This window comes from Eublepharis macularius, chromosome 9 (genome assembly GCF_028583425.1).
Source record: "Eublepharis macularius isolate TG4126 chromosome 9, MPM_Emac_v1.0, whole genome shotgun sequence".
NCBI classification, from domain to species: domain Eukaryota; kingdom Metazoa; phylum Chordata; class Lepidosauria; order Squamata; family Eublepharidae; genus Eublepharis; species Eublepharis macularius.
The window spans coordinates 3,396,858-3,423,564 of NC_072798.1; the positions used below are offsets into that span (position 1 = coordinate 3,396,858).

At 48.5% G+C, this 26,707-nt stretch overlaps 1 protein-coding gene across 1 annotated transcript in view; it reads left to right on the plus strand.

Moving 5' to 3' along the window:
• Positions 1–643: 643 nt before the first annotated feature.
• The window catches only part of IRF5 (interferon regulatory factor 5), a 51,914-nt gene continuing 25,850 nt past the window's right edge, over positions 644–26,707 (plus strand). The window contains exon 1 of the mRNA XM_054989416.1: positions 644–692. The gene's annotated coding sequence lies outside the window, so the exon portion shown is untranslated. The remainder of the gene's footprint in view (positions 693–26,707) is intronic.

Below are 26,707 nucleotides of genomic sequence, written 5' to 3' on the forward strand. Positions count from 1 at the left end.
GGTGAGAAAAACAATAATAAGTCACTCCTCCCAGCCCCAACTCCCCGGCTGTATTGTGGGGATAATAATAACGCTGTTCAGGGCTCTGAGCAGACACTCCTCTGTCTAGAAGAGCGCCTAATCCGCCTTGAGTCTCAGTGAGAAAGGCGGACTATAAGTAAGGTGCGGAAGAGAGTGCCCTCAAGTCATAGCTGACTTCTGGCAAGAGACTGAGGGAGGTACTTTGCCATTGCCCGCCTCTGCAACCCTGGAGTTCGTTGCAATAAATAAAATAAAAACAGAAGGACATCGTTGCTGCGGAAAAGAAGCATGGCCCACCAGAGGCTCAAGGCTGGCACAGGTGAGGGGGGCAGGCTCCACGGTGCAGGGGGGCCAATTGCTAGAAATTGGGGGGGGGCAGGTGAGGGCGCAGGTGACAGCTGGAGGAGGGCACCGGTTGGCACAGCCGCTCGGCCAGGGAGGAGCTCCGGGCAGGTGCGCGGCTCCGGGAGTGACGCAGGTGAGCCCCGGCCAGGCGGGACACCCCGCGGCGCAGGGCCCGGCGGCTGCCGACGGGCCGCCGCCGCCGCCCGGAAGGGAGGCACCTGCCCGCCCGCCCGCAGCCCGTCGGGGGCGGGCTGGCTCCTCCCCGCGGAAGCTTCAGTCGGACGCCCAGCCCGGAGCCAGCAGCGGCTGCCGCGACGGGGAGCCAGGTGAGACCGCAGGGGGACCGCCGGCCAGCGCCGCGCCCTGGAGGCGCCCGCGGGCGCCGCCGCCCAGCGGGGGGCAGCAGGCCGGAGAGGGTCGAGGGGTCCCCGCCCGCCCACCCGCCGAGACCCCTCGGGTAGGGCCGTCGAAGCAGGACTGGGGGGCAGGCAGAGGGAGGCCACGGGCTGCACCCTGCGCTGGAGGTGCCGAGGGGGCTTCTGTGCCCACTTGGGGCGGGGGGGTTGGAGCGCTTGGCAGGTCTCCCAGACTCCCGTTGGGATGTCCCCTCCCCTCCCCGCTCGGCCCAGATCCGGTGCGACGCAGACTTCTTAACTAGTCGAATCCAGGAGGTTGCAAGTTGGCGCCTTGCGGGCACCCTGCCTGGCACTCTTCCTTCCCCCACCCAAACCTGGGCTTTGCAGAGATTTTTGCTCTGCTCTGGGAAACTTCGTTGTTGATAGTGTTGCCAACCTCCAGGTGGTGGCTGGAGAGCTAGCTCTCAGAATTTCATCTGATCTGCAGGTGATAGAGATCAGTTCCCCTGGAAAAAATGGATGTCTTGGAAGGTGGGCTCTATGGCATTACACCCTGCTGAGGTCCCTCGCCTCCCCAAACTCCACCCTCTTCAGCCTCCACCCTTCCAAATCTCCAGGAATTTCCCAACCCAGAGCTGGCAACGCCATGTGTCATCAATATGCCAGTATAACTGTTATGCGTATAAATGCTAGTGTTTATTTTTCAAACCCTAAAGCAGCTGGGAGCCAGAGAGGGACTGAAAATAAAAAGGCAGGTATCGCCATGCCCTTGTATAAAGCTATGGTGGAGCTTCCTTTGGAAGACTGCCTGCAGTTGATGGATTGATTGATTGATTGGATTTCTAGCCCGCCCTCCCCACAAGCAGGCTCAGGACGGGTTACAATCATAGATAAATTACAACGACTAAAACCAGTAAAATACAACTCAGTACCAACATGGATTTCAACATTCCAGGTAGTGCTCCCTTCCCCTTTTCTGGTCACCGTATCTCAAAAAGGATATTGCAGAGCTGGAGGAAGTACAGAAGAGGGACACCAAGATGGTTAGGGAGTTGGGGCACCTTTCCTAGGAGGAAAGGTCGACGAGTCTGGGACTTTTCAGTTTAGAAAAAAAGATGATTAAAGGGGGACATGATAGAGGTTTATAAAATGATGCCTGGGGTGGACAAAGTGGATGTTCTCCCTCTTACATAATGCTAGAACTTGGAGGCACCCAGGGCTTTTTTTCAGCGGGAACACGGCGGAGCGGAGTTCTGGCACCTCTTGAAAATGGTCACATGGCCGGTAGCCCCGCCCCCTGATCTCCAGACAGAGGGGAGTTTAGATTGCCCTCCGTGCGTGCAGAGGGCAATCTAAACTCCCCTCTGTCTGGAGATCAGGGGGCGGGGCCACTGGCCATGTGACCATTTTTGCCAAGGGCAATTTAAACTTTAAAAATCATCCCCCTTGTTCTAGCTGACCCAAAGTGACGTCATTGTGCGGTCTTGAGTTCCACCACCTCTTTTCCCAGAAAAAAAAGCCCTGGAGGCACCTGATGTATTTGTTAAGAAATCGGTTTGGGACAAACTAAAGGAAATGCACATCATGGAGGAAAGGTCCATCGGCGGCCACTCGCCCTGGAGTTTGAAGGGGAGCCTCTTTCTACTGAGGCAGCAAATCCTTGAATCTTAGCGTTGGGAGGCAGCAGCATGGGAGGGCCCTGCAGGTTAACTGGTTGGCCGCTGGTTGGTGTCTGAAAAAGGGAACTCCCGCTTTCAAACGTTTTGATCTGAAAATCTTGTTGGTCTCTAAGGTGCCACCAGGCTCAAATCCTGGCCGGCTGTTGTGTAAGGCAGGACTTTGGATCAGGTGGATTGGTGGATTGATGCGCCAAGCTCTCTTTATGTTCTTACCCTTGTGTGTGTTATGTGCCATCGAGTCACCTCCGACCGATGGTGATTCTATGAATGAGAGACCTCCAAAACGTCCTATCATTAACGGACTTGCTCACATCCTGCAAACTGGAGGACGCGGCTTCTTTTTATTGCATCCAGCCATCTCATATTAGGTCTTCCTCTTTTCCTACTGCATTCCACTTTTCCTAGCATTATTGACTTTTCCAGAAAGTCTTGTCTTCTCATGATGTGACCAAAGTACAATAGCCTCGGTTTCCCCATTTTAGCTTCTAGGGAGAATTCAGGATTGATTTGATCTAATACCCACTTATTTGTCTTTTTGGCTGTCCTTAAGAATCAAATTTTATTTTATTTCGTCTATAGTCTGCCTTTCTCAAGACGGATTACAAAATTTAAAACAAAACAATAGAACAGTAGAATATATACAATAAGGGTCATTCATACTAGCCTGCCCAAATGTGAGACAGAACCCCTACTGTCTTTGCCTCCCAATCAGAGATACGGACGCAAGGAGCAGAGCCTGTTTGGTGGTGGTGCCTCTCCTGTAGAACGCAACGCTTGCTGCTGTTGGCCTGCTGCCTGCCCTTCTGAGACTGAGGGGCCAGCTGAAGACATTCCTATTTTCCTTGGTGTTTGGCAGCTAGTGGCTTGAGATAGTGCTTGGTTTTGAATTATGTTCTACTTTTACCCCAGTTTTAGATGTTGTAGGGCCAAGGTAGGCAAATGTGTTGGCCCAAGGGCTGCATGTGGCTTAGCTGGCATCCAACCCAGAGCTGGTCTCGGGAGTGGGATAACCCCCAGATGCGCCCCCCTTTCCTCTCTGTTGCTCTTAATAGCATTTAGCCCTTGAGCAGCATACCAGTTTTTCAGGAGTGCTGGCCCACTAGACAGTTCTGCAGTCTGGGCAAGCTTAACAAACTGTTAAGCAACATGAAGTCCAGATGAAAAACTTCCGTGGGCCAGTTGTGTGTGTGTGTGAAAATGTGTGTGTGTGTATGACTGTGAGAAACTGTGTGACCAGCGGAAATGAAAGGGGCCACGGACGGAATAGTCCAAGCCACATCCTCTTCTTTAAGAGCACAATCTGAGAAGCGTGCTTTCCGTTTTCAGCATATTTTTAGCTGTCTTTAACTTCCAACGAGCTTTGGAATGCTTGTGGCCATTGCCATTCTAAACCACTCGGCGAAGCTGGCCTCCACAATTCCCATTTTCCATTTGGGGATCCGAAACTGCAAAAGAGAGGCTTGTCCAAGTCACCTCAGAGGGGATTTTGAACCTCGGGGCTGCTCATATCTAAATCCAATTATTTGTCTTTTGGGCCCTATAATGAAGTTCCCTCTGGGTCTAAGTACCTGCTCCTCGACATCCCCAGTTCCTTCCTTCCTCTCCCCCCAATGCTAGCGTGGTCTTTGATGTTGCCTATCCGTGTTAATAATTATGGAATTCTTGATCCAATGTATCTTGTTTTAATCTGGAGGCAAAGGCAAGCTCAAGGGAAGCTTATCTCTCAAACGCTGGAAAGACAAACGTTGGGCTCATTTGTGGTTTCAGTACATCCATTCTCTACCGGTTTTGATAATACAGGCTAAGTAAACAGGCTAATGGGGGTGGGGGGCGCTTTCATCATGCATTGTATATTAGTGCACGTAACCCTGCGCATAAATCACTTATGGAGTTCACTGCTCCCAAGATGTGGTGAGGGTCACTGGCTTAGTCGGTTTCGAATTTAAGTGTATGGATAGGTTTGTTGATGGCTAAATGGAACCTCCATGTGTTGAAGCAGTGGGGCAAGGGAGAATTTTCATGCTTTGCTTGTGGGTTCCCAGGAGCTGGACTTCGGTGAATCCTTGTTACGTTCTTATATCAACAAGGACTTAAGAGGGCACGGATAGTGTCGCTTAAGCTGCGTCTCCGGAATTGCTTAGATTTGCAGAAAGCGCGAGAGGAAGGAAGGAGAAGCAAGCGTCTTCACGCAGTGTCCCTCATGAGATTTAGAAAGGAGGGCTGCTTGAAAATAGCAGAAGAGAAACTTTGTCGGAGTTGGCATGGAAACGGCAGCAAGAGCCCCCCCCCCACACACACACACACCGCTGTGGTGAAAGGAAGTCTCCCCTCTCAATGTTTGGGAGGTGGAGGAAAATCCTGCGTTTGGCCCCTGTAGAACATGGGGAGGTAATCTCTTTAAAGCTTATTCAGGTGAGTAGCCATGTTGGTCTGCAGTAGACAAGCAAGGTTCAAGTCCATTAGCGTCTTGAAGACCAAGATTTCCAGAGTATGGGATTTCTAGAGTCAAAGCTCTTTTAAGGTGCTACTGATCTTGGATCTTGCATTTAAAGCAGTGTGTCCCAAACTCCTGATCCAGAGGAGTTAGCCGTGTTTGTAGTAGCAAAATAGTAAAGAGTCCAGTAGCACCTTCAAGACTAACTAACTTTATTGTAGCATAAGCTTTCGAGAACCACAGCTCTCTTCGTCAGATTCATTGTCAGATGCATCTGATGAAGAGAGCTGTGGTTCTCAAAAGCTTATGCTACAGTAAAGTTGCATTTGATGAAGAGAGCTGTGGTTTTCGAAAGCTTATGCTACAGTAAAGTTGCATCTGATGAAGAGAGCTGTGGTTCTCGAAAGCTTATGCTACAATAAAGTTGCATCTGATGAAGAGAGCTGTGGTTCTCAAAAGCTTGTGCTACAATAAAGTTGGTTAGTCTTAAAGATGCTACTGGACTCTTTACTATTTTCTAAACTCCTGAGCCGATGCACACTTGGGTTTTGTGAATTAAATTTGAAGGTGTACTTTGTTTTGTTTTAGAGTGGTGCAGCTGCACCCTCCAAGCAGTTCTGAGATTACCCCCCCCCTCCACATACACACACCCCAGAACGTGTTCGGAACAAAAGGTAGCCATGCAGTTTAAAGGGGAGACTGGCCGTATTGGGGGGGGGGTCTTTCCCCTTGTTACAACCCCTTTTTTCTCTTGGGTAGATTTGGTCTTTAAGCCTTTTCTTACACCCTCTGGGTAGATTGCTGCCACCGGGTATATTATATTCCAAGATATTTTATTTAAATACCTCTTTTTAGTAATGTGCCCAAGGGTCAGGCTTTTTCATGGTACTATGTGGCCCTGAGGATAGGAATGGGATATAGGAATGACAGATACTCTGGGATATAAAAAAACCCCAAAATAAACTTTTATTTTTATAAGAAGTGTATCGGTTTCATATTATTTCTTAAGCTTGATGGTTTCCAAAGAGTAATTCTCAGTTCTTAAAGTTACTTTACTTAAACCCCGTCACACAGATCTTCTCTCAGGCTTCACACACAGCTTGCCTGCTTTTCATATTAATTTCTCTCTCAGTTACAAGTAAGGCCTTTTCTCAGGCACACACACAGTTTGCCTGCTTTTCCCTGACTGAATGTTCTTTCACAAACACAGTTCAGGCTTCCACATGGGTCATATTTCTCTCAGAACTGCTTAAAAATACTCGGGCTGCACACAGCTTGCTTGCTAAAACCGGACTCGATATTTTTCACAGAAATGCTTAAACATGCTAAGGCTGCACGCAGCTTGCCTCTCTTGCCCTGACTGAATCTTTTCTCTCCACTCTCAGGGCCAAGCTACAAGTGATGCCTGACACAGGTTGGACACTTGTCAGCTTCCCTCAAGTGTTGGTGGGAAATGTAGGCAATCCTGGTCTTGCAGCTTGGCTCCCTGACTGCTGTCCAATGGACTTTTCAACTGGCACTTGCCCAACATTCCGCCAAGCTGCCTACATTTCCCATCAAAACTTGAGGGAAGCTGACAAGTGTCCAACCTGTGTCAGGTGTCACTTGTAGCTTGGCCCTCAGTCTAAAACTGCCCTCACTCCGCCCACCCTCTCAGTCATCAACCAATCATCTCACTCACTCCTCCCTCTCTTTCACCCCCACTCTTCACTTATGCCACACCAAGCATTTAAAGACACATGCACACATTTACTTAAAATCATTACACCTTTTCTGTGTTGTGCCATAAATTGCTGGCCCCAAAGTTGCTTTTGCTATTTTGCAGGAAAAAATACCCATACATTTTTCTAGCAAGGATGAAAGCAGGAGGGAGTTTTTGGCAGGAAATCGGCAGGAGGGGAAAGGGTTAATTAGCGCCTCCCTCTCTCTGTTTAAATGAGAACGTGATAATCACAGAGTTAGAATAAGTGGAACTGCATGGAACATCTAGTATACTCTCATAGTTTGTAAGAGGGAAAATTCTCTGCATCTAGATGAGTCTCCTCTCCCTGGTGTTTCTGTATGAGTCATTGTTTGGGGTATGATTTCCCAGCTAGAATGTGGCAAAGGTAGAACAGAGATGCAGCAAGCAACGTCCTGGATACTTTGGGCTCTGTATGTGTGTGAGAGAGTGTGGGGGGGGGCACACGCCCCCATAATCCCTACTTTTGCAAGGCTGTCCTAAGCCGGGCCTGGAGGGCCACGGACTCCCTTGCACCAATCCAAAGCTACAATTTTCCCCAGGCCAGTTTGGCTAGGGATCCTGGCGGTGTTTTGCCATCTTCTGGGCATGGAGCAGGGGTCACGGGGTGTGTGGGGGAGGGGGGAGGTAGCTGTGAATTTCCTGCATTGTGCTGGGGGTTGGACTAGATGACCCTAGAGATCCCTTCCAACCCTAGGATTCTATGATACAGCCATCGAACATGACCATGGCGAAGGGAGTCCAAATGCAAGAGAACGTTTCAGGACTGAATAGCCCCACAATGCTGGGCATCTGGAACCGCAGGAATGGCTTTGACTTTAAAAAGCGGCAGGTGATACGGTTTGAGGTCAGGACCCCAGAGAACAAGGCTGACCCTGTTGATCATGAGAAGGAGGGCAGGAAGGGTTTCATGAATGCTTATTCTTCTGGCCCCTTCTTACACACCCAGTGTAATGCTGGTCGCCACTTCGGGGTCAGGATGCAATTTCCCCCAGGCCAGTTTGGCTGGGGATCCTGAGGGTGTTTTGCCATCTTCTGGACACGGAGTAGGTGTCCCTGGGAGTGTATGGGGGGAGGTAGTTGTGAATTTCTTGCGTTGTGCAGGGGTTGGACTAGATGACCCTGAAGGTCCCTTCCAACCCTATGATTCTCTGATTCTGTGACCCAGGACTGGTACATGGCACTTTGTTGTCCCAAGCAAGGCACACCCATCTTTTCCTGGGTTCCCACTGTCACTGGCCAGGGGGAGAATTGGCATCTGTCCTTTTTGTCTACTAGGACTAAAAAACCGAGGAGGCATTTTCAGTCAGGAAAATGGTGCAGCCAAGAGAGTTAAGGGTAACCTCAACGTGCAGCTCTGAGCTTTATCAAGTCCTGCCAGTGGCTGCTTTTTGCAGCTAAATTACACGATGGGGGATGCTTTGGGCTTGCAATGTCATGTGCATTTTGGATCCTCAATCCGCCCTCAGAGAACCTCAATATTTGGAAAAACTCCAGGGCATAATGCAAGATAACATAAACAGCCCTTTCCCTGCGCTTGCGTCTGATGTAGTCAGCTCTTTCTCCATCACGCTTTCACATGTGTTGTTAAATATGAGGACTAGGCACCTGCCTCTCAAAACAGATGCAGAAATCTTGCTTGTTGCCTTGCTCAACCCTGAAGCACCTTGGACTCTCTTTGGGTCTGGCCTCGCAATCCTCTGAGCGCGTGTCAGCTGTGATGTTCCATGAACCCTTTTTGATTTCCAGCTGTGACCTATGTGGAAATAGGGTTGCCAACTCTGGGTTGGGAAATTCCTGGAGATTTGGGGATGGATCCTGGGGAGTTTAGGGTTAGGGAGAGGAGGGACCTCAGTGGGGTATAATGCCCTAGAGTCCACCCTTCCAAGCAGCCATTTTCTCCAGGGGAAGTGACCACTGTAGCCTGGAGAGCAGTTGTAATTCCAGGAAATCCCCACCTGGATGTTGGCAACCCTTTCCTTTATTAACAGTTAAGTTTCTTCAGTCTGAGGTCTTGCACCAAACGCTGCAGTATTATAAAATCACAGATCATACATCAGTAACAAAGAACAACAAATAAAGGAAAGTTATATCATCAATACCTAATTATCCCATTAATATATAGCAAAGGATAGTCTCAGAGATACTACAATAGATAAAAATTTGGCCACAAGATCACATAACTATGGGGTTAACATCAGCCAGTAGAAGGGATACAGCTCAAGGTTCAATCATTTGGTATTTACTCAAACTGGGAAAGATCCAAAGATCCCGAAATGAAGAGTGATGTTCACAAAATAACAAAATGTGATTAACGGTTTCAATCGTTGTAGCTGGTGATTTTAATGCCCGTATGGGACTGGCAATGAGGCTCTCTTATCACCAGGGTTAGCTGATTTTTTCAACAAAATGAAACCCTCTTGCTGTTCTAGGCTGACGCGGCTGCAAGACAGCTGGAGAGGGCTGACAGCCACAAGGGAGTCGGCCCCAGATGGTGGTTGAGAGGCCTCCTGGAGCAGGTCCCATTGCTTTGCTTCGGCTCCAGGCTCTGGCAGTTGGAGGGATGGACGTTCTCCTTGCGTAACGTCATCCTGTCCAGCTCGCTGGCCCTGCCGATTACTGGCAAGGTATTTCTGACCCTCCACCACTCCTGACCAATGTTTATCTAACCTTTTATGATGCTTGGAATGAAACCTGGGGGGAGAAGAACTGAAGGGGGAGGTAACTGTAGCCCGAGGAGAAGACAATCGCCTGGGATCCAAGGGCTGTTTGCTTAACGCTAAGTGTGAGGATCACTCGAAGTGTTGGGTGGGATTGCCAACAGCTTAAAGACTAGATGTTTGCATCAAAGAACAGCGAGACAATTGAATAAGGGAGGCAGGCAATGCCATTGGCGGTTCATGGTATTTTGACACTTGAAGCAATGGCAGCCCCGATCCCCTCTGGGCACATGGGACTGCCAGCCAGGTCAAAGCCACAAGGTGCCAATCCCCTGTCATGCCGCTGGTAGCTGAAAGCAAATGGCATTCTTGCAATGCTCTTTGAGCCAAGCTAGAACTGACGGATCGAGTGGAGTGCAAGTGGAGCGCAAGTGAACAGGGAGGAATGCATGTGAGTCTGTTCACTTGCCATTCAAGTGTAATTCATCACTTCTAGCTTGGCCCTTTGTTATGCTCAGTGTCTGATGGAGAGACACTGCAGAGAGTCAAGACAGACTGGAGAAAGAGTACTGTGTGGCCCTTGGCCACACCTGGCTTTCTCCTGACCATGATCATAGTGACTGGTGGGCTGCTGTAACATAGAGGTTAAGTGGCTGGGTTGCAAATCAGCACTCTGCTAGTTCAACTCCCACTACTGCCACCAACTGTGCAGGTGGCATTGGGGAAGCCCCTCCTCTCATCCCAGCTCCTCAGCTGTATTGTGGGGATAATAACAACACTGACATTGTTCACCACTCTGAGCGTGGCACTAATCTGTCCAGAAGGACAGTATATAAGTACACTGTTATGAGTTGAGCAACCTTGCCCAGCCATGTTCCCCAGGCTCTAAGTTTAACAACAACAACAAATCAACTGTGCTTCTGTACTGCTCTTCTGGATAGATTAGTGTCCCACTCAGAACAGAGAATGAAGTCTGTGTTGTTACTATCTCCACAATAAAACTGGGGCTGAGAGCAGTGGCTTAGCCCAGGCCGCCTGCAGAGCTCACGGCAGGAGTGGGAGTCAAACCAGCAGAGTTCTGATTTGCAACCCAACCACTTAAACACTGTACTACAGCAGGCTTAGTGGGAGACCTCTTGAGGGCAGGTAACTCACTTTTTGTATCAGAGGAGACTATCTGGAAATATCACACACACAGCTTCCTGCTCTCCCCCCCCCATTTTCTTATTTTCTTATTTTCTTTCTATTTCCTTCTTTCAGCATATTATTTATGTTACTTAGTCCAACAACAACAACAACGTGTGCTTATATACTGCCCTTCTGGACAGATTAGTGCCAACTCAGGTTGCTAAACGAAGTCAGTGATGTTGTTATCCCCACAATCTAGCTGGGGAGCTGGGCTGAGAGGAGGGGCTTTCCCAAGATCACTTGCTGAGCTCATGGCAGGAGTGGGAGTCGAACCAGCAGAGTACTGAGTCACAGCCCAACCACTTAACCACTGTGCTGTCCAAGCAGCCGGCATACTCCACATGCAAACACAGCCCAGAATCTTTTCTAGCTGGAAAGAAGAGGGGGGGATGACAGCAATTTTAACCAAACTTTAAAGAAACAACTTCCTTCTTTAAGCATTCCAACGTAGTTCCTGCTACCCAGTTTTGTATCCCCCCCACAACAGAAAACGTATCCAGCTGCACATTAGAATTAGCTCAGGCTGATCTGGGCCTATCAGGTCATGACAGCTAAAGAGATTGTTGGGGTGGGGGAGTTTGGCCTCTGTGCCCCTTCTTGTGGTCCTTCTGGAAAACAGAAAGTGGGGCTTGGTCTGTGTGATTCACGCTTCTCATGTTCTTATCTGTTCTGGGGGAAAGGGTGTTCTCGATAAGATCACAGCTGCTTCATACTTCTGGAACCATTATTTCCCCCAGAGGCTGATCTCCAGAAGAGAGGAAAACAAATATTTCAGCTAAATGCAGTGAAGGTACTTCCATACATCTTTGCTTCCAAAAATATTAACATTTTCCTTTATCCACTGCTCATCGTTGTTGAGCTGGATTTTGTTGGACTGTTATTTCTTAAAATTGTAACTACCCAAAAGCCTACAGAAGCAGGAAAGAGGTTATTGAAAGAGAGGAGGAAAAAAAGGGGGCCTGGATTCGAATCCCAGGTTCCTTTTGCTGCTTATCCGTCGTGCCACTGCCTCGAAGCCTTGGGCCCAGATCTATAAAATGGAAAGAAGAGGGATGGCCTCAAAACTGTAAAGACTGAGATGTACTTTGCAGATAAGAAGCTCTGTAAAAAGGATTAGACCCAGAGGAGTTAGCCGTGTTAATCTGTAGTTGCAAAATAGTAAAGAGGCCAGTAGAACCTTTAAGACTAACCACCTTTATTGTAGCATAAGCTTTCGAGATGCCATCTGACGAAGAGAGCTGTGGTTCTTGAAAGCTTATGCTACAGTAAAGTTGGTTTGTCTTAAAGGTGCTACTGGACTCTTTTCAACACTGGAAGAAGTTGCCCAGTTGTAGCCGGGAATCTCTTTTCTTCAAGGCTGAAACAGTAAAGTCCAGAAAGCTGTAAAGTCCAGGTATCTGGGGGACGCAAAACTCGAAGTCGAGCTGGCCAAACTGGTTAAGGGGGATCAGGGCCTGAGGGCTGCTGTAAAGTTAAAAACTTTAGAATGCTGTTAAAGGGAGTCTGAGAGGCTGTGATTTAGAGTTTTGGGTTGAGAAGGATGTCAAGAATGCAAGGAGGTCATTTTGAGAAGGTCGTTCGAGCCCCTGGCTTAATTTGGTGGCAGTTTGACTGATGGCGAAGCAGGGAGAAGCAGCTCAGCATAGTCTCTTAAGGCAGCTGGGCATGGTATTGGCCTTTCTTGCTGCAGCATCACAAAGCTGGATTGCCTTCGCTTTGATTTTCTGCATCACCTGGAACTCTTTTCTCACCTTCTGAGATCAAAGGAATTTTTGCTTTAGTAACGCATCACACGTGTTCTCTCATTTTCTAGACTGGATGTGGATGTAACATTTTCCTTTTCAGTGGTTCATAAGTTTTAGGCCATGGAGGTAGCCACGAATGGAAGTGGGCAGAGTAGAATTGGGACACTGAGCCAAGAAAGCTTTTTCCCCAGTAGGAGACTTTTAAAAGCCTTACCTACACTACAAATATCTTTTGATGGTATATGACTTTATCTGGCCTGGCTCCTACCCTGCTAAGCCCTAAGACTTTTCTACTAGAGATTGTCGACCCCCTTCCTTTGTGGGGTGACAGTTCTTGGGGCTCTCTGGGAATAAGGCATGACTGACCGTTGGGTTTGTTGGACAGGAAACATCTTATTTTTCAATGGGTGAGTTTTGCTCTGTTCTCAAAGTCTAGCAAATAAATTGCAATGCTGGTGGGGGGGTGGGAGGTTCCCTCGTGTTCACCTTAGTAGAGCAGTGAGGGAAGAATTGCATGAACACCCCTAATAGCAGCTTGGTGTGAGAAAATGTGCAGGGGGGTTGGAACCAGCAAAGCAGCTGCAAGCTAAGGAAGTGTCCCCCAGCCAGGAATGTGTGGCCTTTGCAAGAAACCCTGGGCTTTGCACACCTAAGCATTATTGCGTTCCCTGAAAGAAATAGGAGCATATTTTAAAAATAGGGAACCGGCTTGTATCTCCTTCCTTCTCATCCTGTCAATAGTTGAAGGCCCCATTCTGTGCTCTGCTGAGCAGCCATGTGTCCCCCTGTTTAAAAGCCAAGGCAGTGTTTTTTCCATCTTTCCATAAAAGATCTTTTAGGAACGCCATAACCGTTTGTAGTTTTGCTACCCCAGTTCAGAATTGGTCTTTGTATCTACAGAATGTGACATGCGCTGCTTGGCGCCTTACCGTTCACGTGCATGAATATATGGCATGTGCACTAGAAACTGGCATCTCCCTCCCCCTTCTCAGAAATGGTAACTTATAGAGAGCTGGGGAAGCGAACTGAACCTTGAAAGAAGGACACTGAGAGCAACTGGAATCAAGGAAATGTGAATGAGGGCATTCCCCATAGGCCAAATAGGAGAATAACGTTCCAGAGACAGATAGCCCAAGCTAGGGACTGTTCTTGGTAAATACGCACACTTGTGCATGTTATAGTTCTGAGGCTCCAAAAGCCTCAGAATACCCACAATCCAGTTGGGGAGCTGGGGCAGAGAGGAGTGGCTGACCCAAGGCCACCTGCTGAGCTCATGGCAGTCACGGGAACTGAACTAGCAGAGTGCTGATCCACAGCCCAACCACTTAACCACTTTGCTGCAGATTCATGGCGTAGGGTGCATGAGGAGCAGGCTGGTCTAGATTGCCTTTCAGAAGACCACTCCCGCTGTGGGCAGAGCATTGGCTGCAGAGTTACACAATACTTTATGGGCAAGATTGGGCCTGATACACTGAGGTGGAAGAGTTTTGGGTACTGTAGAAGCGTGTGGGTTTTTATCCAGCAGAAGACCTACCATCCCTGCCTTCCAGAAAGTGTTCGGTGTAGCAGAAAAGAGCAAGAGTCCAGTAGCACCTATAAGACGAACAACATTTGTGGTAGGGTATGAGCTTTCGTGAGTCACAGCTCACTTCTTCAGAGTATCTGAAGAAGTGAGCTGTGTGACTCTTTTCTGCTGCTCTAGACAGACTAACAAGCTACCCATCTTGACTCATCTAAGGTAGCCAGCTTGATAGAGTTGCAGATGTTGGACTGACCATTTTGAAGATTCAATCCAGCTAATTTTCCTCCGCTGCGCTTGATGCGGATTTCGCACCTAAATTGGGATTCAGCTCCTTTCTGTAGCAATTAATATCTATAGCAAGTATAAAGCAGAAGGGGAGGGATTTTTGTACTAACGGAGAAAGATTTGAAGCCAGTATACAATATGGAGTCTTATCTTGTTAAATGAAGATTATATGCATGAAAACACATCAGATGTTGTACATATATTTTTTTAAAGGAGGTATTTTACCCAAAAGATTTTGTATATTACTTGTAATGCGTATTTGTAATTTTCCTTTGGATCTTTGCCTTGCTCGTGTACTGTCTCTTTTGACAATCCATTTCTCCTAGAAGGTTGCCAACTCTGGCTTGGAAAATTCCTGGAGATTTGGGGGTGGAGTCTGGAGAGGCTGAGGTTTGGATGTGGGAGGGGCCTCAGCGGGGTTTAGTGTCATACAGTCCGCTTTGCTAAGCAGCCATTTTCCCAGAGAGAAACTGATCTCGGCTTCCTAGAATGGTGCCGATGCTCCTGACAAATTATTAAACAGTTTGAGGGACTTCTGGTCAGCTCCGGTGAGCTGGTTGGGGGCCCCAGAGCTCAACTTGCCTACCTCTGTCCTAGACCCTCTTTTTTCCCCTAGCCCTGCACGGAATCCTTTATAACTTGTCAACGCACTCCTTCAGTTCCGGTGCTCAGAAATGAACACCCTTTTCTAAATGAGGTGTTGCTTTGAAAGGCTTGGGAGAGAAATGCTCCTGTTTTGTCCAGCCAAAAATGACGTTGGCTGTTTGTGCTGCAGCATCACAATACTGGCTCATTCTCTGTTTATTTCCCCCTGTGACCTCCAGACCCTCTTCTTATGAAATGTCTAGGCAGTGCTCTTGCTCTCTCTTCTCTAACCAGGGCTCACCCAAGGCTGTACACACCCCAGGCTGGCCAGCCCGAGGGGGTTGGGGCTCATTTGTCTGCTCATGTCAGTCGCTGCAGCAGGAGAAGGGAGGGATTGCATCTGAACACAGAAGTGATGTCACTTACACCCAACGGTAAAGACCATAGTCACTTACACTCTATGGTAAAGACCATAGAGATTTGGCAAGGGTGTCCTAGAGCAACACTTATCTCTTCTAGTTCTGGACATAACTCCCTCTGCAGTCTCCCACAGAGCTGCTCAGCACCGACAACCAAGTGAGCTGCTTGCCCACCAGCCTGGCAACCTGGACAGCAGTGCTCTGAGGATGCTCACCATTGGTGCCCTTGGCACTGCCCCCCCCAAACTCTCTGGCACTCTAGGCAATTTCCTACCTACTGGGTGGGCCACCTCTGTCTCTAACTATACTTTCTGTGCAAAAGCATGTAAATAAATTCATTCCTCACCCTTCCCCTGAAAAATCTGCTTCTAGAAGTGGCAGCTGGAGCCATGGATGTGATTTTGAAGTAGACAGTGCTTTAGTTTAAAGGTTAAAACCTGGCCCTCGACTTTTGCACAGAAAAACAGCTGCTCTGCCCCATTCTGCTCCAGTGGGAGGCTCTGGGCAGTCTTCAAGGGTGGCCCCACAGGCAGAAGACTTTGCACATGACTTATTCTTTGTCCTGTCTTTTGGGGAGCTGGTTTCGTTTCTTCACTGCTCAGCCTCTTTCCTCATTTCAAGAACTAGCCCTTGCACAATGACTCACGCCTCTGGGGAGAACAAAAATCAAGCCCAGCAGACACGCTGGCGGGACTTTCAGTTCCTGCAGCCACCTCAAGAGGCGGAACACTGAGGGGCACATAGGGAACAGCCTCTCCTTTATGGCTCCGGGCACTGGCTTTCCCCATGGCTGGCTCTTTAGGAAGGTGAGGTGCGGTGGTGGGCCTCAGGGCAGGAGATCTGGATGGGGCCTTCCCCTGCTGTCCTCACCTGCCCTTGGGAGTAAGAGCCTGGGAAGCCTTATTGAGCCTGTGCAGGTTGCCCCACCCCAGAATTTAACAACGCTTGGAGAGTGAAGACAGGAAAAGGGCTGTGTGTTGTGCGCACAACACCATGGCTCAGTTGTAGAGCATGCAGAAGATCTCGAGTTCAATCCCCATCATTGCCAGGTAAAAACCCCAAGCCCCAAAACAGGGACTCCTCCGAAGTAAACCAAAAACAAAAGGCAAAAAGGCAATGCCTGTCGTAGGGAAACAACAATCTATAATTTATATATTTTTTTGTTTTAATTTATATAAAGTGCAAAAGGTGCTCAGTAGTGCAAATTGTCACAGTTATGATTCAATTCAATAAATATTCTTAATTTCATCAATATTACAAGCAATAAATAGAAGAGGTTACAGAATTAGAATCAATCATACACCATTGGTAAAAAGTAGGTAAGTATGCAGTCCTCAATAAATATTCAGAAAAATATTATTCTTTTTCCTTTCAGTTGCTTGGAAAGTACTATTGTCGGGTATTCACAAGAAGATATATTCTTCCTTCTTGCCAAGATGTGCATGAAGTCAATAAAGCCTTAGTTCACCAAACTGGTTGCATTTTGAATTTTCCAAAAAACTGGGCAGAGCGAACATTATCACAAACAGTTTCCAAATTGTGTAGCTTTCGACGCAAATTTCCATTGAAAGCTACACCATTTGGAAACTGTTTGTGATAATGTTCATTAAATTGTCATGGTTATAATAAGCCTTTGAAAAAGAGTTAATCACGAAACGGGAATATAATGCTGGCACGCCCCTGTCAGGCTCCGCCCAGTTTTTTGGAAAATTCGAAATGCAACCAGTTTTGTGAACTAAGGCTTTATTGACTTCATGCACATCATGGCAAGAAGGAAGAATACGTTGGGCCTCTTGTGAATTCCCGACAGTAGAAGTACTTTCTAAGCAACTGAAAGGAAAAAGAATAATATTTTTGTGAATATTTATTGAGGACTGCATACTTACCTACTTTTTAGTATGATTGATACTAATTCTGTAACCTCTAATATTTATTGCTTGTAATATTGATGAAATTAAGAATATTTATTGAATTGAATCATAACTGTGACGATTTGCACTCTTGAGCACCTTTTGCACTTTATATAAATTAAAACAAAAATATATGTAAATTATAGATTGTTGTTTCCCTCTGATAGGCATTGCCTTTTTCCCTGCTCTTTTAGGTAAAAACCCCAGGCAGTAGGTGATGTGAAAGACTAACACCCTGAGACTCTTTAGAGCAGCTGCCCATCTTCTTTTTTAAAAATTTTTTTTATTGTACTGATGTATGCATTATATTACCTCCACATACAATCTGTACTTCATGTACATATACATATAGAATAAATGCAACTATCCATACATCCGATACAGACTTGTTTTCCCCCTTTTCTCTTCCCCCCCCCCCCCCGCAGAGGAATGACCATAAGAATCATCTGCTTTATATCTTTAACCATGAGCACACTCTTTGGAGTTTCATTAATATAACATGGTTGGTCCCTCCTCCTCTTACCCATCTTATGTATCTAGACCATTTCTTCCTTATCATTAACGTCTTATTTTCCCATGTCTTATCCTGTTTTAGTATCGATAGAATGTCTGATTGAATCCATTAGTATAAATACCAATTCCATCTTTCCAAAGTCCATTTAGAGGCATCTTTCCATCCATACGCTATTACAGCATGGGCAGCTATGATCATGGCTTTTAACAGGTGCCGTGTGTTACTGTACTTTATTATTCCCCCAGATGCCCATAAATAGGATCTCACTATTTAAATTTATCTCAACATCGCAAAGCTCCTTCTCCTTTTCCAGTATCATTTGCCAGAAGACTGTTGCTTTAGAGCACTCCCACCACAAATGAGCATAATAGCCTTTTATTCTATTACAGTGCCAACAATCCGATTTCATTCCCTTGATCATATACGATAATTGGAAGGGAGTTCTATACCATTTCAGTATTACTTTCATCTCCAGTTCTTTAAATTTTTCCATTTTTATTACCCTTATATCTTTCATTAATTTATCTATCTTCTGATCTGTTAATTTTAGCTCTTTCAGAGCAGCTGCCCATCTGAGTAATCAACGCCTGCCTCAATGGACCAAGAATCTGACCCTTTATAAGCTTCTTGGGTGTTCAAAAGGGTTCTCTCTTCTGACCCTTATCATCAGTGCAGTGATGATAAGAAGGTGCCTCTCGGGGGCTTCACTCTTTTCCAGCCTTTTCTGGCTCCTCCGCGCTTTATTTATTTTATTAAATTTATATTCCCAAGGCTCAGAGCGGATCACAACAGCATCATAGATACAATAAAATTATGATGGCCTAAATTAAAGCATCGATTAGCTTCTAGCTGCAGTTGGCAAGAATGGACAGGCGGGAAGGTGCCTGAGAAATCCGCGAGCGTCCCCAGAGTGCTGTATTGATAACCAAGCCAGTCAAACCCTCAGTCGCAGGCACTTAAAATGTACTGAAACTGCAAAGTCGCATTGAGGGATGGAGCGTGCAGTGTTTGGGGTTTGTCCAGTCTGTCTAGACATTTTAATGATGGTGGCGTGCTCCGTAATTCTTTCAGGGAAAAAAAGACGGTTAGGATACAGCAGAGGAAAGGTATCTTTGTAGCTGTTCTAAGAAACATTGACTCACACTTCTTAGGAACTCCGAATGATGGTTTCTTTCTCAGAGTAGAACCCAATCTCAATCTCAGAGTAGGAACCAATCCACGGGATCCAAGTTAGGGATGCCAACTCCAGCCTAGGGAATTCCAGGATATTTGGGGGCAGTGCCTGTGGAGGGGGAGATTTAAGGATGGATTTCACCTAGAATATATGGAATACTATGGAGTCCGCCCTCATTTTCTCCAGGAGAACTAATGACTTTAAGTCTGGAAATCATTTGGAATTCCGGGAGAACCCAGTCCCCATCCGGGGATCAGCAACCCTGACTCAGCCCGGGTCTGATGCACTTCTGGCAGCCCAATTAGCCAGAAACTCCCTGGATGACGCACTGGGAGGGAGTGTCCGTCATCTTTCCATTCCAAAGGAGAGATCAGAATGGCACCGGCCCAGATGGAGGATGGACTGCAAGCAGGGTCCCTGAGAGAAGCATTGCAAAGTGGGCTCTGGGCAGGCCAAAGGGGGAGAGAGAGGAAGGCCAAGCCCCAGGAAGTATTCAGTAATGATTGCAAAGGAGTTCCACTCCAGTCTGCTTGAACAAAATAAAGGTTTTGCTTCCCAGGCACCAAAAAGCCTAACCTTTCTTTCCTTATGGGCTTTTGTGAGTCACAGCCCGCTTTGTCAAGTAAACCTGAGCTGTGAATCACGAAAACTCATAGGGAAAGAAATGTAGTTAGTCTTTCTGGTGCCCTTTAACTTTTATTTTGCCATTCAACAACCTTCCCTATTCTGGGACATCGTCGCACAGGATTCCTTTCTTGGTATGGCTGCAGGTGCCCTCCCCGGTGAGAGCAGAGATACATCTGACAGCTCTGGCTGCGTTTCGGTCCAGGGCGACTTCCCGTTCAATAAGAGGCGCCTCTCCTACGTCTGCCCGGCTGAGAGAGGTGGAAGGGCTGGCCATTTGCCGCTCTAGGCAAGGCTGCGCTCGCTCAACCCAAACGGAGAGGCTCACCCTTCTGTGCTCATCCCACAACATGGAAGGCCTGGGAAGCCTTGGTTTCCAACCTTGGCTGGAGCTGGGGTACGGTTGCCAACCTGCAGGTGGGGCCTGGAGCGCTCCTGGAATTGCAACGGATCTGCAGAGTACAGAGATCAGTTCCCCTGGAGAAAATGGCAGCTTCGGCGGGTGGACTCTAGGGCATTTACTAAGGGCCTCCCCCTCCTCAGGATCCACCCTCAAATCTCCAGGAATTCCCTGATCTAGAGGTGGCAAACCAAACACAAGGCCTTGAGTTCCAGAAACAGTACCTCAGAGCTCATGTCAGGGAGGCTGTAAGGTTATGGGGAGTGGTGGACAAGATGGCTTCCCTTGGTGAACCTTAGGGTTGCCAGGTCTACCCTCCCGCCGGGAGGGTTGGGGACCCAGCTCTTACCTCATACCAGCAGCGTGTCGATCTTCGCACGTGCACTCCGGAGCCGGTGTGCTGATGTCACTTCCAGAAGTGATGTCACCACACCACCTGTGACAGCACTCCTGCGCTCCTCACAGGGCCATTCGGCCCATTTGGGGCCCAACCTGGCCCCAAACAAAGCGCGGGAATGCTCCCACGGCTGGCACGATGATATCACTTCTGGAACTGACACCGCCACACTGATTGGGAGCGTGCGCACAGTGTGGGTTCCTGAGGTGCCTGCTGATGGCGGGCAACCTCCGGAAGCTTGCTTCCTCCTGCCAATCACTGGGCGATCAGTGAATGAAGGGGCAGATCCCTGGGAGTTACCCCCCACCACCGGGCACCTGGGAGTTCTAGCTGAGCCTCCCCCATGCATATGTTTAGGTGCATGCACACACATGCGCACCCCTTCCAGCAGGAGGGGCACAGTGTGAATTGTCCCCCTTGACTTCCTGTTGGGGTATGAAAGCTCTCCCAACAGCAGGCCTTCCTCTGAGCCAGGAGCCACATCTTAACGAATTTGGTGCTAAACAATTCCAAAGATTTCGTTCCGAACAGACTCAGTCCATGGTTTGAAAACCACAGGCCTAAAGGTGGGCACCTTAGTTGACTGGAATCATAATTTTTAAAAGGATGAGGCGGGGGGCAGCTTTGGCCTTTGCTGAGAGGTGTGTCGGAGGAGGCCGCCCTTTCTTGTGAGGGTTGCCCAAGCATGTGTGCAGGCCAAAGCATGGCACCCTGAGAAGCCGAGGGGCCCGCATCCGACGGCCTAAGAGGAAAAAGCAGCTTGGATGCCGGTGTGGAAAAATCCCAGGCCTGTGTAATAAGTAGCCAGCGTGACTAAATCTGAAGGTTAAGGGCTTCTTAAGCCCGGCTGGCCCTCCTGGAATTCCTCGGCCTAAGGAGCAGCTATTTCCTGCTCGCCTAACCAGTCTCGGAGCAGCGGCAAAAGCTCCTGGCTGCGTGTGAATCCCTAGCAGCCAGATAAGCAGCATCTCCTCAGGTCTGTTGCAAACAGGCGCCACGTGAGCAGAGTTGCCAACTCTGGGGTGGGAAATTCCTGGAGATTTGGAGGTGAAGCCTAGGGAGGGTGGAGTTTGAGGAAGAAGGGACCTCCGTGGGATATAATGCCGTAGATTCTACCCTACAAAGCTGCTATTTTCTCCAGGGGAACTGATTTCTCTTGCCTGGAGACCAATTGTAAGACGGTGAGATCTTCAGAGACCACTTGGAGGGTGGCAACCCTTAGTGGAATCCTGTGCCACGTTCTCCTACTTTAAGTGTATATTCTTACCTGGCTTCTTTCTGCTATCAGACCTGCTCGGTCACCCCTCCCTCGCCAATGGGCATCGGCCCCTCCTGTCATATGCTGGTGTGCTAGAATTGGTGACTTTTGCGGCTGTAGCAAAGGAACTGAGTGGGGGTATGTTTGGGAGCAGGGCTTTTTTTCAGCTGGAACGTGGTGGAATGGAGTTCCGGCACCTCTTGAAAATGGTCACATGGCTGGTGGCCCCGCCCCCTGATCTCCAGACAGAGGGGAGTTTAGATTGCCTTCCACGCCGTGGCGCAGAGGACAATCTAAACTCCCCTCTGTCTGGAGATCAGTGGGCGGGGCCACCGGCCATGTGACCATTTTCACCGAGGGCGATTTAAACTTTTTAAAAACTCCCCCCTTGTTCCAGCTGACCTAAAGTGACGTCATTGCGCGGTCCTAAAAGTGTGTGCACACTTTGTGTGTGCGCATGTGGTGCCAGGGCACCACTTCCTGCCAGGCAACCCACTGAGTTCCACCACCTCTTTTCCCAGGAAAGAAAGCCCTGCTTGGGAGGATCCAAAGATCCTCTCAAGGGATTCAGCTCCCTGAGTGCTCAGAAGTCCACCAGACGCTCTGCAACTCCAGATAAGCCATGTGTTTTAGCCGTTGTGGCTAATAACAGATTGGTCTGTGAAGCTGTTGCGTTCACCCTGAAAGCCCCCCAAGTGAGTGCCCTTCGATACTTCCTGTGGCAGTCATTGCAAACTTCTCACCTAGGGTTTCCAGCTCCAACTTGGGAAATTCCTGGAGATCTGGAGGGTGAAACCTGGAGAAAGTGGGGTTTGGGGAGGGAAAGGACCTTGGCATGGCATAACTCCATAGAGTCCACCCCCACCCCCAAAGTAGCCATTTTCTCCAGGTGAACTGATCTCTGTGGTTTGGAGACCAGTTGTCATTCCAGGAGATCTCCAGCCACTACCTGCAGACTGGTAACCCTATTCTCACCGGGGCCTGGCAATATCTCAATTGATTTCCAGCCTACAAAGATCAGTTCCCCTGGAGGAAATGGCAGCTTTGTAGGGTGGAGTCTTTGGCATCCCATTCCACTGAGGCCCCTCCCTTTCCCAGGCACCACCCCCAAATCTCAGCTTCTCCACCCGTAGCTAGCAACCCTGCGTGGCAGAGAGTCCCCCGGCTGAAGGTAGCACCTGTAGTCATATGCAGGCACAATGTTTCTTTCCTGGTTTGTACCAAGCAGCTGTAATTAGTTTTGGCTGTAAGTCTCCTTGGAAGCAACCTTAAGCCGGTCTACTGAGCACCCCACTCTGGTCTACTCAGTGGGGCTTACTCCAAGGAAAGTGTTCTGAAGGGGGCTCTCCTAGCGTGAGGTGCGTTTAGTAGTGCTTGCTGTTTTCTTTTTGCAGTCATAGGCAGCCTGGAATGCATGGAGTTTGATGAGAGGGCTGCATGTGTGAACCAGTTGTTAGGGTTTGGTGCTAGAAGCACCAAGAGGCTGTAGACTGCAAGGGCAGTCCTGGTATAAAAAAGGAGAGTTCAACATGTTCCCAAGCTGTGAGCCAGATTTCATTCTGATCACAAAGGACAGCACCTTTAAGACTAACCAACTTTATTGTAGCATCAGCTTTCGAGAACCACAGCTCTGTTCGTCAGATGCATCATCAGCTTTTGAGAACCACAGCTCTCTTCGTCAGATGCATCTGACAAAGAGAGCTGTGGTTCTCTAAAGCTTCTGCTTACAATGAAGTTGGTTAGTCTTAAAGGTGCCACTGGATTCTTTACTATTTTGCAACCACAGACTAACACAGCTAACTCCTCTGGATCTAGTTTTCAGCAGCATTCAATAGAGAGCCCTCAAAAACAACCAGAGGCCTGGCAGGAACACACCCTCTCCCACCCAAAGTCTGCTTAGCTATTTCTCTGCTATATGGACCTGCTAACCAAAGTTGCAGTCCTATCAGCTAACGCTTCCAGTAAATTGCTAAGCACCATTGGGGTCAGGAGAAAAACTTGTCCAGGCTGGCCTGGAGTTGGCTCCCAGGCCCCCACCTTTACTTTATCACAATGCCTAGATGCAATCTGTCTTGCGTCTCAGTTGTTCCTGTGCCCCTCGAAGTTTGTGGGGTTTCACCTTCTAAAAAAGAATTCTGGCCCATTCAGAAAACTTTCCTTGGTCATTTAGAAGCTTTGTCTACTTCGTTAAAGTCCTTGGCTCCTCTTCCCCAGGCCTCAAGATGACCCATGTCCCCAGCATGTTTTTCTTTTGGGGGGGGGGCAAAGGCAATATGTCATTTAGACAAGAGCAAGAGTCCAGGAGCACTTATAAGACTAACAACATTTGTGATAGAATATGAGCTTTCGTGAGTCACAAAGCACTTCTTTAGGTATCTGGAGAAGAGAGCTGTGACTCTCGAAAGCTCATACCCTTCCACAAATGTTGTTAGTCTTATAGGTGCTCCCGGACTCTTGTTCTTTTCTGTTGTTACAGACAGGCTAACATGGCTACCCATCTTGAGATATATCACCTAGTGAGTTTGTGGCTGAGATGTGAACTGGGCAGCCAGCTGTCATGCTATGATTTGGGTTGCCAACCTCTAGGTGGGGCCTGGAGATTGGGTATCACCTTCAGAGATCAGCTCCCCTGGCGGAAATGGCTGCTTTGGAGGGGGGGACAATATGGCTTTATACCCCACTGAGGTCCCTCTCCTCCCAAAACCATGCCATCCCCAAGCTCCACCTCCCAAATCTCCAGGAATTTCCCAACCTGGAGCTGGCAACCATAGCCACATTAGGTCTTGTTCACTGATCAGAAGGTTTGACCTTAGTATAGAGCTTGCATGGGGAACCCGGTGGCCTTGTCAAAGCGTCGCCTACTACCCTGGTCATAGATCCAGAAGAGTTAGCCATGTTAGTCTGTAGTTGCAAAATAGTAAAGAATCCAGTAGCACCTTTAAGACTAACCAACTTTATTGTAGCATAAGCTTTCGAGAACCACAGCTCTCTTCGTCAGATGCATTGTTACCTTTCGAGAACCACAGCTCTCTGACAAATCTGACAAAGAGAGCTGTGGTTCTTGGAAACTGACGATGCATCTGATGTAGTTCTTGAAAGCTTATGCTACAATAAAGTTGGTTAGTCTTAAAGGTGCTACTGGATTCTTTACTATTTTGCAACTACAGATTAACATGGCTAACTCTTCTGGATCTATGACCAGGGTAGTAGGCGACGCTTTGACAAGGCCACCGGGTTCCCCATGCAAGCTCTATACTAAGGTCAAACCTTCTGATCAGTGAACAAGACCTAATGTGGCTATGGTTGCCAGCTCCAGGTTGGGAAATTCCTGGAGATTTGGGAGGTGGAGCTTGGGGATGGCATGGTTTTGGGAGGAGTTGGTTAGTCTTAGAGGTGCTACTGGACTCTTTACTATTTTGCTACTACCCTGGGTGTGACATGCAATGGTTGCGTGGCCCCAAGGGAGGCTTTTCAAGGTGGGAAAAGCAGCCCAGCTCACCAGCTGCCAAGTCTTCAGAAGGCACAAGAGAAATGTGGGCGGCAACTAAATATGTGGGGCTTGGGCTAAATTTGCCCTGGCGTGTGCGAGGCAGCAGCTGAGTCTCGGGGACTGCCCCGCTGCCTGCTAGAGTGGTGCAGTCACACCTGCGGAACCAGAATTTGGAGGTTTTGAGTCATCCCAGAAGATTAGAGAAGGCTGTGAGTGAAACAAAAAAGTGTGGGATGCCTGAGAGAGCCTGCAGAGAGACTGAGACGGGCAGAAAAAGGAACCATTTTCGGTGGCATTAAACAAAGGCTTGGATAGAAATCGTAACGCTCCCCTCGACCTTTGTAGACTCTTGTTTTCCGGGCACAGCCTATTGAGGGAGGCGTTGGTAAGTTCCTGAACCAGCACCTCGCAAACAGCTGAGAACAGATTGAGACTGGATATCGGAAGGTGCGTCATAGTAAGAAAAGGGACAGGGCTTCTGTGAGGGTTGCCAACTTCAGTTTGGGAAGTACCTGGAGATTTAGGGGTGTGCCTTAGGGAGGGTGGAGTTTGAGGTAGGGAGAGAGTTGAGTGGAGACGTGGTGCCGTGGAGTCCATTCTCCAAAGCTGCCGTTTTCTTCAGGGGGATTGAGCTCGGTAGTCTGGAGATCGGTTGTAATTTTGGGAGATCCTCAGGACCCACCCGGGGGTTGGTAAACCAAGTTTCTGCTGCGCAGCTTAGCTGGCTCCGTCGATTCAAACTGCTGGACCTTCTGCTTCTTGAGTGCACAATTTTGAAGCTTTTTTATGGTCAGGAGAGTAAAGAGGCAAACCTGCTTGTGGAAGATACCCTGAAATCACCTTGCCACCACCAAAAAGGCCGTGTTTCTGCTCTGGTAGCTGCTCACCTCACCTACGACAGGAGGGGCATCTGGGGCACAGCCTTGGCTGAGGATTTCAGGGGATGGGTGAAGCCAGTCCTTTGAAAATCTAGGTGAGTCTTGTCTAGAGCTGTGGCTTTGGGATTCAAGGGCAGAGGGAGTTACAGAAGTGGGGAAGGTTGCCCCACTTAGGAAGGTTGCCAACCTTCAGGTGGGGTCTGGAGTACTCCTGGAATTCCAAGTGATCGCTAGACTACAGAGAGCTGTTCCTATGGAAAACACGGCAGCTTTGGAGGGCACATTCTATGACATTAGATCTCCTCTGAGCTCCTTCCCCCCCCCCTTTTCCCAGGCCTCGCCTCCAATTCTGCAAGTATTTTCTAATCTGGAATTGGCATCTATTAAAAAAATGGTTAAATGTGTCTCAGTGTTTCACTGTTTGGCATTTCTTGCCATCAGTGTTTGACTTCTATCATAGGGTTGCCAGCTCCAGGGAGGGAAATTCTTGGAGATTGTGGGGGAGGGTGGGGTTTGGGCCGGGGAGGGACCTCAGCTGGGTATAAGTCCACCTTCCAAGGCAGCCATTTCCTCCAGGGGAACTGAGCTCTGTTGCCTGGCAATCAGTTGCAATTCCAGGAGATCACCAGCCACCACCTGGAGGTTGGCAACCATATCATATCCTCACAGCTTCATTTTCAGCCTCACTTGCAGCTCTTTGATTCTACAGCTTGGCGGCCTAGCCCCAAAGGGCTTTTTTTCAGCAGGAACGCAGTGGAACGGAGTTCCGGCACCTGTTAAAAATGGTCACATGGGCGGTGGCCCCGCCCCCGATCTCCAGACAGAGGGGAGTTTAGATGGCCCTCCGCGCAGTGGCGCAGAGGGCCATCTAAACTCCCCTCTGTCTGGAGATCAGGGGGCGGGGGCAGGGCCCATGTGACCATTTTCGCCAAGGGCAATTTAAACTTTCAAAAACTCCCCCCTTGTTCCAGCTGACCCAAAGTGACGTCATTGTGCGGTCCCAGAAGTGTGTGCGCACTTTGCGTGTGCGCATGTGGTACCAGGGCACCATTCCCACCTGGATGTGCCCCCTGTGCTGGCAA